This window comes from Lathyrus oleraceus, chromosome 1, assembly GCF_024323335.1.
Source record: "Lathyrus oleraceus cultivar Zhongwan6 chromosome 1, CAAS_Psat_ZW6_1.0, whole genome shotgun sequence".
NCBI lineage: Eukaryota > Viridiplantae > Streptophyta > Magnoliopsida > Fabales > Fabaceae > Lathyrus > Lathyrus oleraceus.
This window is the reverse complement of record NC_066579.1, coordinates 172952836-172967833: the sequence shown is the minus strand read 5'-3', so window position 1 is coordinate 172967833 and position 14998 is coordinate 172952836. Positions and strand designations below refer to the sequence as shown.

General features: G+C 35.1%; 1 pseudogene; it reads left to right on the top strand.

Annotated features, from left to right (window-relative positions):
• The first annotated feature begins 2205 nt into the window (after positions 1-2205).
• LOC127097779 (UDP-glucose 4-epimerase-like) lies at positions 2206-3454 on the top strand (annotated as a pseudogene).
• The last annotated feature ends 11544 nt before the right edge of the window (positions 3455-14998 follow it).

Genomic DNA, 14998 nt, shown 5'->3' with positions numbered 1-14998 from the left:
TTGTTGTACTTATGTTGGTTGAATAGAAATAGGAGAACCCGAGTAGAGGCATAGGAAATTAACGTTTTATACATCGTCTAACCATGCTTACGCTGGTGGACTAGAGATAGAAAGCTCCAAGTAGTGGTTATTGAGTTATTTCGTGAGGGATCGACTATAACAGTTTTTTTAATTCGTTGTGGTGTTATGGTGATAAGATCATTCATACATGACATCAATCATCAACAATAGAGAAATAGGGGATTATAGAACACAACCTAACCTCTTTTATGATATTGTTTAATCGTTTATTTACTTTTCGGACTGAAACTCGAAAACGCCTTCTTACTAGTTTTCTATATATTGCACACATATTGTCTTGCTTGAAGGTAGTCCCTGTGGACTCGATCTTTTTACTATTGCGAAATTATCGGTACACTTATCGAGAAGTCATCAGTATCAAATGCTAAACAAAAACTACCAAACGATGTAGTTTTTCATCATCAAAAAGAGGGAGACTGTGAAGAAGGTGTCTCTTATAATCTTGGTTGAATTTTTATAAATACAACCATATCAACAAATAAGAAAAATGAAAGGACCTTAAATATCAAAAGCACAAAATGACAAACTCATTAGTTAAAGTCAAACGTCTTTAAAGTATTTGTCTTTACATTTGATAGATTACCTTTTAAGTTCAAATATCACTTCAAGACTTATAAAAACTTATAAAATCAAAAAATAACTTGTTTCCAACATACAAAAAGAGAAGATAAAAATAATTATGGTAATAGATTATCATACACAATCAATTACATGTTGGTGTAACCTGTTTTCAACATAAAAGAGGTAAAAGCACAATGGTAATCGATTACCATATATGTTTAATCGATTACATGATGTTGGATATGTATTTTTTTTCTCACATTAAAAACATGTAATCGATTACATCAGTCTGACAACCTATTTTTTCACGAACTAATGTCTTTTTATGCATTATTCAAGTTGTGCAGTGGTTCATCATACCTCTTCAAAGTATAATAATGATTCATGGTGTCTTCTTAAAGTCTATAAATTCTTGTTTAATTTCTAAACACTTTTAACTTTTAAATAAGAAATTTACACATTTATAAGTGGTTATTCAAATTTTTGACTATTGAAAATTTTATCAAACATTCTGAAACTCGAAATTCCTGAGCTTTAAAGTGATATTGTTCTGAAAAATAATATTGATAAGGATTATATTTTCATGTTAGGTTTGGGATTCTTCGGCCTATAAAAGATTATTCTTTATCTTTTAAGAATTTGTGTGATTCTTAATTCACCAGTGTTTGGTGAAAGATGATATAAAATAAAAAAGTGGTGTACTTTCTTGTTTGAATATTAAGTGTTCATTGTAAAGAGTATGAGTATTAAGTGTTCATTAAGAATAATCTTGGTGTGAGACTTGTAATTAAAAATCTTGATACATAACAAAAAAAATCCTCTAAAAAAAGGACTAGATATACCATTCAGATGGAGAAAACAAATCAGAATATATATCATTTGTGTTTCTAGCTTCTTAATTTTTTTCGTTTGAAAAACATGTCAAACAATCATATATATATATATATATATATATATATATATATATATATATATATATTATCAAATTAATTTAAAAAAAACGTTTTTTATTCATAGCCATTTTTAGTGATAGTGCAAGAAAGCTAGGGAAAACATAAAGGAGGATGGATTTTTATTTTCAATTTTCATGTGCAAGACCAAATTATTTGTTATTGGAATGACAAATTATGAAACAATTTTCAATTGCAAAAAGATGTTTAACTGTTAAATTGGTAACAACCATTCATCAACATAAGTTTTAAGATAATTATGATAAATATCAAACATCTTGAATGATCAACAATTATTATGATTAACTAAGAATGTAAACACTCTACATTGATAGTATATAAATAAACAATAATGGATGTCAAGATTGTATTGTATAATTTCAGAAAACATATTTTTCAATAAAAGAGGTTAGATTGTGATGCAACCAGCATTCAAATCAAAGAAACCTTACTAGAATTACTGCCAAGTAATCAAACAAGATAAAAACTATTTTCAGATTCCAAAGACGGCCTTGCTGATAAAGTATATGTTCTACACTGACATCAATACTACAAAATATATCATTTTGGTAAGCAATTGAAAGAATCGCTGCAAGTAAAGTATAGAGATGCAATGGATTCACTTACACAACATTCCTTCATCATCACCGGCAAACTGCAAAAGAACAAGTTGCATTGTATAAGATTAAGTACTTGGAGTTGGAGGTTTGTTAAATTCTACGACTCAAAATTACATGTGACGACGTCAGATATCAATTCAGCTGCAATAACTCCAATACAAATTTTAATCAGACGAGTGTAATACTCACAAGTAATTGATTTAGTTTTAATCTTCAAGGTTGTTGAAATTTTTTGAAATGCCAATCAAAAAATTATTTAGACAATGAATGCTTGCGATCTGATTCTTTGTCTTCGTCATACCATCTTAGGTTTGACATAATAATCAGACCGTGTTCGTGAAATTGTTGGTCCAAACCTTTCACAGAATCTTGAATTCACACTGGGAGATCTCAGGAATAAAGATGATTTGGAGAAACATTTCTCAAAAACTAAATTCGATGTTGTCATTCATTTTGCTGGGTTAAAAGCAGTTGGTGAAAGTGTTGCAAATCCTCGTCGTTATTTTGATAATAATCTTGTTGGCACCATCAACCTCTATGAAGTTATGGCTAAGCATAATTGCAAAAACATGGTTTTCTCATCGTCTGCCACTGTTTATGGCCAACCTAAAAAGATGCCATGTGTGGAGGATTTTGAGTTACAAGCAACGAACCCTTATGGACGGACGAAGCTTTTCCTTGAAGAAATCGCACGAGATATTTCGAAAGCTGAGCCGGAATGGAGAATCATTTTACTGAGATACTTTAATCCAGTTGGGGCACATGAAAGTGGTAAACTGGGTGAAGATCCTAGAGGCATCCCAAGTAACCTCATGCCTTATATACAGCAAGTAGCCGTTGGAAGATTACCCGAGCTCAATGTATATGGTCATGATTATCCTACAAGGGATGGCTCTGCGGTACGGGACTATATCCACGTGATGGACTTAGCAAATGGTCACATTGCCGCCCTGAGAAAGCTTTTCGCAACGGAAAACATAGGTTGTACGGCTTACAATTTGGGAACCGGTCGCGGTACATCTGTGCTTGAAATGGTTGACGCATTTAATAAAGCTTCTGGTAAGAAAATCGCATTGAAATTGTGTCCGAGAAGGCCAGGAGATGCTATAGAGGTTTATGCATCTATAGAGAAAGCATAGAGAGAACTCGGTTGGAAGGCCAAATATGGTGTGGAGGAGATGTGCAGGGATCAGTGGAATTGGGCAAAGAACAACCCGTGGGGTTACTCAGGAAAGCCTTGAATCAGCTAGACAAATACACTACTCATCTACCGATATTTTGTATACAAATAGGCCTCCCATTGTTAAAGAGTACTTGAAGCATGTATATGTCAAACACTAATTTTAACCGCTAATTGAAACCAACATTCAATAACTAATAAAACTAAATTGCTTAAATGGCTCAAATGGCTCAAAATTCTGAATCATAATAGGGTTTTACAAAATGTTGTTAAACTACAATCTAAGCCGCGACATCAAAGGTTTCTAACGTCTCTTCAATGTAACCATAATTTAAACCCTAACAATAGTCTTTGAATGTGATTCATAGCGATATATCAAATTCCACGATTTAAAAACCAACATTCAATTGCCTAATAAACACAAACTGTTTAAATGACTATGAATATTGAAACTTCACAGGGTTTACAAAAAATGAGTCAACAAGATATCATACAATCTCATTTGTTTCTTCTTCGCTATTACAAAGTTATGATTTTGATGGTTGAAACGAATGTAGCAAAGACAATAGTAGCATAAAATTGAAATGGGGCAAGGCTATAACAAAGCAACACTGCAAGTAATAATTGAAAAGATCAGCTAGGTTGTTTTTTCTAGTATTTAGGGCCTGCTATGCTACGTAGGAATAAGGTTCTACTTTATAGGTTAGTTGGTTTACATTGAATAACTCTTTTAGTTTATGTTAGTAGTGGCTATTTTTTAGCTTTGGTTGTTTCTGTAACAGACTATTGGCTATATAACAGCCTAGCCTAGTATCCATTGAATAATATGCAAGGTTTTTTCTCATACCTAACATCTGGTATCAGAGAGAGCGGACTAAACTGTTTCAGCAACCTATGAGAATTAAAACCGAGAGAATGAGTGACGATAAAACACTTACCAAAATTCCCCATTTTGATGGTTATTATGATCATTGGAGCGAACTAATGGAAAATCTATTAAGGGCAAAGGGTCTCTGGAATCTGGTTTTGAAAAACCAGGAGAGGAATCTGTGCTAATCAAAGATCACCAGGTAAAACATTACCCCTACCAAGCAATAGACAGAAATGTGTTTGAGCAAATTTTGGATCGAAGCACATCCAAAATTGTATGGGAATCATTGAAAAAGAAGTTCGAAGGAAATGAGAAAGTGAAGAAATCTCTGCGAAATGCTTTGCAAAGAGAATTTGAAATCCTCGAAATGAAGAAAGGAGAGACTATCACTGACTACTTTTCAAGAGTAATGGTGGTATCAAACAAATTACGCGGCAATGAAGAAGATATGTCGGATTTAAAGATCGTGGAGAAGATCTTGCAGACTCTAACAGACCAATTTACTTATGTGGTGGTGTCTATTGAAGAATCAAAGGACACAGATGACATCTCCATTGATGAACTACAAAGTTCATTAGTAATGCATGAACAAAAGTTCAACCGACCCAAAGTCAACAGAGAAGATGAAGACCATGCTCTTAAAGTGGAAGAAAGAACAATTTTTGCGAGAGGCAGAGGTTCACCTCGAGGGCGTGGTCGAGGTAGAGGAAGATTCAGCGTCAACAAAGCAACTGTCAAATGCTTCAATTTCCATAAATTAGGATATTTCCAATATGAATGTCCTATGTGGAATAGAGAAGCAAATTATATGTTGAAGCTACTCCCAAATTTCGACGAAATCACCTTCTCTCATATTCCTCGAGAAGAGAATCAGATGGCAGATGCCTTAGCAACTTTGGCTTCCATGTACAAATTAATATGGCCCAACCATCAGCCTCATATTGAAGTTAGGCATTTTGATGAACCTGCTCATTGCCTGACGACTGCAGAAGAGCCAGATGGTAAACCCTGGTTCTTTGATATCAAACAGTATATGGAGAAGCGGGAATATCCAGCAGAGGCTTCCAGCCTTGACAAGAGAACCCTCCAGAGGTTGGCATCAAAATTCCTCTTGAATGGAGAAGTATTATACAAGCAAAACTATGACATGGTTTTGTTGAGGTGTGTGGACAAACACGAAGCGAATCAGCTTATGAGGGACATACACGAAGGGTCTTTCGGTACACACGCCAATGGGCATGCCATGTCAAAGAAAATCCTAAGGGTAGGTTACTACTGGTTGACGATGGAAGCCGACTGTTATCATTACACCAGAGCATGCCACAAATGCCAAATCTATGCTGACAAAATACATGTACCGCCTACCCCGCTGAATGTCATAGCATCACCTTGGCCTTTCTCTATGTGGGGCATCGACATGATTGGAATGATATAGCCCAAAGCATCAAACGGACACAGATTTATCTTGGTGGCCATAGATTACTTTACCAAATGGGTGGAAGTCGCGTCTTATGCGAATTTCACAAAGCACGTAGTCGCCCGTTTCTTAAATAATAATATCATATGTCGATATGGGATTCCCAACATAATCATCACTGATAATGGATCCAATCTCAACAACAAGACCATGGATGAGTTATGCGCAACATTCAAGATCGAACATCACAACTCATCACCCTATCGACCTAAGATGAATGGGGCCGTTGAAGCTGCAAATAAAAATATCATGAAAATTATCCAAAAGATGGTTGTTACGTACAAGGATTGACATGAGATGTTGCCCTTTGCATTACATGGTTATCGCACGTCGGTACGAACTTCAACAGGGGCAACCCCTTATTCCTTGGTATACAGTATGGAAGCAGTTCTCCCTATAGAAGTGGAGATCCCCTCAATGAGAGTCTTGATGGAGGCTAAGCTAGATGAGGCATAATGGGTTCAATCAAGGTACGACGAGCTCAACCTTTTTGAGGAGAAACGCTTGAAAGCGTTAGGTCACAGTCATTTCTATCAGAGGTGTCTTAAGAAGGCATTCGACAAGAAAGTTCGTCCCAGGATGTTTCAAGAGGGAGATTTAGTGTTGAAGAAAATCTTGCCTATTCACAAAGACTCCAGAGGGAAATGGACACCAAATTATGAAGGTCTATTTGTAGTGGTTAGAGCCTTTTTCGGAGGCACTCTGATTCTAGCTACTATGGATGGTGATGAGTTGTCGCTTCCCACCAATATTGATGCTGTTAAAAAGTACTTCGCCTAAAAAAGTGGAATAATAAAAGCCGCTAAATCGAAAACCTGAAAGGGCAATTTAGGCAAAAATGGCTATCCCGGTGGATCGAAAACCCGAAAGGGCGATCCAGGCAAAAATTAGGGATAAAAATAAAAGAATTGACCCGCTGAGTTGAAAACCCGAAAGGGCGATTCAGATAAAAGTTAGGGATTAATTCCAAGGCAAAGAGTTGTACTTACAGACATCTGACATACCCTCGAAGACAAAGAATCAATCTACCTCACTTTTCAAAAGCAAAGTGCTCGGGCTATCAAAGACATAAAGATCATAGCAGTGTGGAAACTTAATAAGAACTCAATTTTCATTGCCATTTTGTTTCTATGCACAACAATTTACCTCATTGAGGAATTGCATCTGTATGTACAATCACCCATTTAAGGGTCAAATCAATAAAAGAGAAATTTTCTCAATAAAAATGTGACCAAATCATTTTTTGTATTTCATCTGTTTGTTTGCAAAGCACCTTTTATTTTTGATAAACATCACTTTTAAAAATTATTGGAGAAAATAAAACACAGGTTTAAATAAAATGGTAAAATTGCTTTTGAAACAGTAAGCGGACGAATCCTTTAGTCTCCGAGATTCATTCTTGTTTTTCATAAAGGTGTAAGACTGATTGCAGATAGTTATGTTCCTTTCAACTACTAATGCATACCTCTCATAAAGGTACTCATGGTATAGCCAGACCGGGGTAAGGCTCCATTACATTTCCAGCAGGAACATTGATAAATCATGGATGGAGTATCGCGTGTTGAGAAGTCTAAACCTTTTATTAACTTGGAGCAACCCAAATATATTCCCAAAATCACCTAGTAGGGGCATTGAAGCTTGAACTTCATTAGTCACCCCAATAACAAAGTCCACACTATTGGCATCATACCCCAAAGAAAAAACGTCTTAACTGGGGCATATCCGATTACCCATTTGCATTCTAACATGCATCATATAAATCATTCATAAATAGTTTTTCTACTAAACTGAAAATTAAAAAACACACAGATGTACCAGTCATCAACATACTCATGCATAACACTCCCCACAAAAACGAGAATTTCAAAAAAAAAACACAAAAGTCATTCGCATGCACAGCCAAATATCCCCAACAAATTGCATACTTGCATGCATCTCATGCATCATCCCATGCATGGAATTCCCACCTAAAGTGGGACATCATACAAAAATCAAATATAAAATATCAGGATCCAAGGTCATTCATGTATATCTTGGACATTCCTCATTTCCAAATGAAGTTATTACCCTACATATGCTCGTGGGATTATTTCTCAGCAAATCATTTTTCAAACTTTATGATTAATAATGATATTCCCAACATTTTTCTTTACAGTCATTGCTCCCCAAGCAAAGGTTACCCTAAAAAGTCTCTTATAAGCTTTTTCCCCTGCAGAGGATTTATAGTAAATCTCCCTCAAAAGGAGCCTTTTCAAAAAAATTCCCCCAACAGACGAATATTCGAGATACTGCTTCATTTATCTGAAGAATCTCATTTATCTGTTCGAGATTTGCTTCATTTATCTGAAGAATTTCGTTTATCTATTCAAGATACTGCTTCATTTATCTGAAGAGTCTCATTTATCTGTTTGAGATACTGCTCTAAGTATCCTCGGAGAGTCTTAGATTCAATTAAGGTATTTTTCCCTTGCTGGAATGTCTTAATTCTATCATATAAGATGTTGTTTCGACTTGAAACAGAGAATCTCATTTTTACTGTTTGAGATGCTGCTTAATCAATATGAAGAGTCTCATTTCAGATTATGTTTGAGATATTGCTCTAAGTATCCTCAAAGAGTCTTAGATTCGATTAAGGTATCTTTCCCTTGCTGGAATATCTTAATTCTATCAGATAAGATGCTGTTTCGACTCGATACAGAGAATCTCATTTTTACTGTTTGAGATGCTGCTTCATCAATATGAAGATTCTCATTTCAGATTCTTTTTAGAGATACTGCTCTAATATCCTCAGAGAGTCTTAGATTCAATTAAGGTATTTTTTGTCTTGCTGGAATATCTTAATTCTATCATATAAGATGCTGTTTCGACTCGATACAGAGAATCTCATTTTTACTGTTTGAGATGCTGCTTCATCAATATGAAGAGTCTCATTTCAGATTTTGTTAGAGATACTGCTCTAATATCCTCGGGGAGTCTTAGATTCAATTAAGGTATTTTTTCCCTTTGCTGGAATCTTTTAATTCTATCGTATAAGATGTTGTTCCGACTCGATACACAGAATCTCACTTTTACTATTTGAGATGCTGCTTCATCAAAATGAGGAGTCTCATGCCAGGTTTTCTTTATATTATTCTAGCATCTTGGGAAGTCTTGATATTTATCTAGGGATGTCATTCCATATATCTCGACTGAGATGTCCAAGATACTGTTCTGACGACTCACAGAAAGTCTTGACTGTTCCATTTTACTGTGGGATAATGTCTTTTTCCATTTCTCACCACATTTTCTTCCTATATTTTCTTCCTTACATTTCCCAGGACAAAATTTGGGTTTTCTTGTATTTAATTATCTCCCACCGTGAATGCACGAAGACTGCTGTCATTCTTACTTTCCGGTTTAAGGTAATTAAATAGGGGCAACTGTCATACCCCAATTTTGTCCGGGTAAGAAAAAATCTTCAACCATCATTCACTACCCAATGTTATAAGACATGTATTTTATCTTAAGACACAAGCTTCATCTTAAGGTTTTCTCAGCCCTTAGTGACATCAAATCTTCAGTGATATTTTCATTTGTTAAAATCCTTAAGAAGACCCTTGTTGCTTTTGTCTATTATGGCTATTAAACTGAAGCATGAGATAGTATGTGCACTTTGAGACTTTTTGGTTTAAAAAAGGGGGTCCATTCACATGATTAATATTGCAAAGTGTGGTGTGAATCTTTTACATGACTAATCCAAAATCCATTTGATTATTAGTAAGTATTAAGAGTCATGGACACTTTTTTATGATCATTTGTTTAAGCTCATTTCCACATGTTTAGGCCAAAGTTTCAATCCTTCATAAATATTTAAATTCAAATTTCATTTTTAAACATATATTTGTTTTAAGCTAAGGTGGATTGTTGAAAAACTATGACAATGGACAATGTTTTAAAGCTCACTTTGGAACTGTTTCTTTGATTACTTATGATGCACATTTTATATTGATTCATTTAAGTAAATAATAAGCATGATTAGAAGTGACCAAGTGGAAAGTCCAATTTTAATTGATATGGCCCAATCCATTTTTCAGTTTGAGTTAGAATTTAGGCATTTTTGGTTAACACATACAGAATAGTTAAGACAAAGTTCAAATGTTAATGGCATAATTAATTTAAATCCAAATGTTACATAATAACCCAAAAGTATCTACATAAATACCAAAAAAGCTTAAATTAAAATTATGCAAATAATCCAAAGGGTTACATGCCTAACCCAATTTTTTACAGTTTAAGATATCCTAACTAATTCCAAATTCCTAATAATCCAAAACAATTACATAACTATCCAAAAAAAGAAGTTTCAAATTGAATTCCTACGTATTACAAACAGTCCCTAAGTTCACAATCCAAAAGTCTCTGTTACATCAGATTTTTTTTTAAAAAAAACTGAATAAGCTGTAAAATACAGCAGTTTAAAGCAATTCTCCAAAGATTTTTTCCAGGAGTTCTACTTGCAGTGCCCCCCCCCCCCCCCCCCAATTCCAAAAGCTGGCGCCGCCCCCCTTTCTCAAATCAACATCACTTCACTTGCAAAACCAATTCAAAATTAAAAACAGCTTATCAAATAAGCACTTAAAGAACTAGAAAATAAATGGTAAATAAACAGATTAATTGGTTACACGATGAATCAAAGAAAACGCCCAAGGCCACATTCCAATATCCAATCAAACCACCTTAAATCCATAAGGAAATTTTCCCACAAAATCTGGAAACAGGATCCGACAAGTTATCTAAAAAAAACCAACATTCATATATAACAACAAATCAATTAACAGTAAAAAAAGGAGGAGAACGTTTTGAAAATCCAGAAGAAATTGTCAAAATATTTTTTCTCTGATAACCACAAACCAAATAGAAAACAAGTTTTGAATATCCCAAAAGAAATCATCAAAGTGCTTTTTGTTAACATCCAACATTGAACAATAAACACGTTCTTTTTGAGATCCAACAGAACAATAAAAAAAATAGTTCACAAAACATACAAAACCCTAATAGTAAAACGAAGCAACAACAACAACACTCAAAGCAAAAATAAAGGAAAACAGAGAATAGAAGAAGACAAAGGACTTATCTTAAAGGAGGGGAGCGTCGCCGGAGTTTGACTTCGAAAAAAGTAAGTCTTCCATTCTTGTTCATCTTTCCATACCATCATCTCCGCCTCTTCGCGTGGATTAAAACCCCTATTTCAATTTCTTCAAAACACGTTTGTAAAACTTTGAATCTTGAATTTTAGGGTTAGGTTTTGGACGGATGAGTTTTGTTGTTTAGGTTAAGATCGAAATAGGTTTCGTTTGGCCATGTGAGAGAGAGATTGAATTATGGTTTAGGTTTTGTCTTCCTTTTGAGTATCGATTCGGACGTTTGAGAGGGAGTTTGAAGAAAACAAGGCCGGATTTGGAATCTCCGGCCAAAATAAGGTAGGGTTTACATTTTGTTTTTTGGATTGGAGTTGTTGGTCACTAGAGGAGACGGCGGCGTCGCTGTGATTGGCCGGCCGCCACCGTCTTCTCCGGCAAGGTTGGCTGTGAGGTAGGACGACGATGATGATGAAAAGTTGCAGAGCAACTTGAATTTGGAAACGAAGAGAGAGAAAGTGGGAATGAGAGAATGATTATCTCTTTCTCAAAATTGGGTTTTTATATGATGGAGTTGGGGGCATGGGCGCCACATGGCCCCTTCTGATAGCGCCATTTGGTTGGTTGACCCTGAGTCAACCAGGGGATCCTGTGTGGATCCCCCCACCACATGGGGGTGTACCCTCACGCACCTCCTTTGATCTTTTGACCAAGTCAAAGTATGCTGATCATGTGGCCTAGATTTCTCCCTGTTTAGTCATTGTTTGACCAAGCCATTTAGGATTTTGGTATTTTCGTTTGGGCCAACTCTAGTTGGGCCCAAAGACATTTTCTCTGATCAAACCCCCAGTTCTATTTCCAGCAGCGCCCAGTGTTGGGCTTTCCTTTTACTTGGCCCATTTTCTTTCATTTTTTAATTTTTTTCACTTATTTTATCTTATTTATATACATATAAAAAATATATAATAGATTTTTATGGCTGTCACACAAAAATAAAACAATATTTTATTTTACTTACTTTCTTTCAAAATTATAATTATATTAATATTATTATTATTATTATTAATATTTAATAGTAAATATGCAATTATATTGTTATTGTTATTATTGATATTTAATACTAAATATGCAATTATTTGGTTATATCATCATTTTTTAATTACTCATTATTTAATCAAAATAGTCTACTAAATATTTAATTAATTAATTAATTATATTATTGTTAATGTCATTTATAATTTAGATGCTTGTTTATTTTTGTGGAGTGTATGTGCATGATTATTCTTTCTTTATTTATTTATACCGAGCCTTGAGTGCACATGGATGACATGTTATAATTGTGACAAAATTATGTTGTTTTCACCGATTTAAAATCATTCGAGCCAATTTCAAAAATAAATCACATACTTCTCGTTTCAAAGTCGAGCCCATTTTCAAAACATCTTTGTAAGTCGACTACTTGTAAAAGTATCGCCATCAACCTCACATGGCTTACTCTTGGGCCTCCTTACAATGAGACCTATTCGGTTTTTATTAATCGATTAGATGAACTATTCACTAAATAAATTCAATTCATTCACAAAAAATACAAATTTAAAACCTCGATCCAACATCGAGCATTCTTTATTAAGAATTAAAAACACCTAATCACAATAGAATACTATGTCACTTAAGAATAAAAGAGGCAATGGTTTTAAGTTTTTAACTCCTATCCTCGATTATTTAAACACGAGCTCTTGTACTCGATTAATCGAACAACCGTCATTTCTAATCCACCTAAGCGCGAATAAATCAAATCCTTCTACATTAAGAAATAAAAAGGGAGATGACTTTGAGTCTTCAATTTTTCTCCTCGACTATTTGAGTATAAGTTCTCTTACTTGGTTAGTCAAATAGTTGTCGTTCCTCTACAAATCTCCAAACCCCGATTAAATCAAAATATTTTCACAGTAAGTTAAATGAAAAAGGAGTTGACTTTGAGTTTTAAATTTCACTCCTCAATTGGTCGAATACGAGTTCTCTTACTCGGTCAGTCGAACAATTGTCATTTCTCCGCAAACATACAACTTAATCAAATCACTTTCATAACAAATTATACAAAAAGGGAGATGGTCTTGAGCCTTCGATTACTCTCCTCAAAGTCTTGAATATGAGTTATTTTACTCAGTCATTCAAGTATTTGTCGTTCATTGTAAAAATACGTCAACCATATACACCCTTATTTTCATAAATACTCAGATGAAGCAGAGAGCGGTTTAGAGTCTTCTATTCCCTTTCTCGATTATTAGGATACGAGTTTTCTTACTCGATTATCCGAGTATTCGTCATCCTTCCAAAACACCTTAACTATTATCAGATCTTTCCCATAATTAAAGATGAAAAAGAAAGTGGTCTAGAGTCTTCTACTCCATTTCCCGATGGTTAGGATACGAGTTGTCTTACTCGACTATCCAAGTGATCGTCATTTAACCAAAAACATCTCAACCAATCAAAACATCCAATATATTAATCTAATTTGTCACCCTCGTGTGATCAAAACTCTTTTCAGAAAGAACACCGTTTAATCCTTTCTAATGCGCACAACTAACTAGCGCTTAAGCCTCCACCGAGAGTAGACAAGCCAACGTTTAGCCTTTAGGATGCGATCTAAACAGTTATTCATTAAAAAACACCAACCAACCGTAGTTCCCCGAACTACGAATGCTCTGATTTCCTTATTACACCATAAGAATACGTAGGTAGGAGATTGTTGTATCTTCGCGAGCACACTAATAAAAAACCTCCTTTTTCCCCTTTCTGAGGATCTCATCCATTTCTATTTTCAATATTTTATAACCCAAAGATAAACAAACAAACATAAATTAACACTCAAAACACAAATTAGAACTAAAAGGTTCCCGTTGAGTACAACGGACGTAAGGGGTGCTAATACCTTCCCCTTATGTAATCCACTCCCGAACCCGAATATGGTTGTGACGACCATTATTCTATTTTCAAAAGGTTTTATCAATATTTTCCTATTCCTTCATTGGGATAAATAAAGTTCGGTGGCGACTCTGTTCGAACATAATTTTTCCGCGACCATCGCGAGGAATTGTATTTTTCGAGATGCGACAGATGGCGACTCTGCGGGGATTAGCTCCAAGCAAAAGAGAGTGAAGCCTAATTTAGTTCAGTTGACGTATTGTGTGTTAATTTGTGTATCTGTTTGTTATTTATTCTGTTATTATTATGTTGTCATAATTATTGTATGATGTTTTATTGACTATGTATTATTGGGGTTCTCTGGTTGTTCATACTTTGTGAGATATGCCCTCCACCCGAGTCTGAGAAAAACCATAAGATTAAGTTGGTGGTTACGTAGTGGGCACCCACAAGGAGTCTTCCTTGTTGGGAAGATACGAAGACCCCGCCTAGAGAAGATTCTCTTGAAATATTATTGCCCGACGAGTTTTCGTCACGACGATAGTATTCTCAAGCTGGATCAATGACTCTAGGGACCTTTTAACCCATTATATCTGGTGGTTATGTAGTATCTACCTGAAAAGTCCCAGACTTATTAGGTTAATACGAAAGCCCCAATTAGATGAGATCCCTCGGGCGTATTACTACCTTACAGTGGTATTCCCAACCTCGATCTATGACTCTGAGAACCTTATTAGAACCTTGGACTCGAGAGTTGTGTAGTATGGGCCCACTAGGAGTCTTCCTCTTTGGGACCATACGAAGGCCTCACCCAAACGAGACTTTGTTTGGGGATGTTATTTACAGATGAGTTTTCATCATGACAATAACTTTCCTAAATATTGATTGATGACTTTGGGAACCTTTTAACTTTAGCATCCTCCCAAAAGGTTTTTGTTTAGTAACCAAGAATAACCACTCTCACGACCTGTATATTAACCTACATGTGGCACGCATAATATCATTCATAGCATAACATTCGTATTATTTTATTTCCAAGGAATCTGAGTATCATGAGTTGCAGGAATTCAAGAAACATGGAATCAAGCAAAAGAAACATTTACTCTTTCAAGTTCAAGGATCCCGATCTAAAGAGCTTACGTGACTTGGTCTCTCAGATGCACCCAGTATACATAATCAACTTTGGGAAGAATTATGGCAATCTGCTCAGCATCCT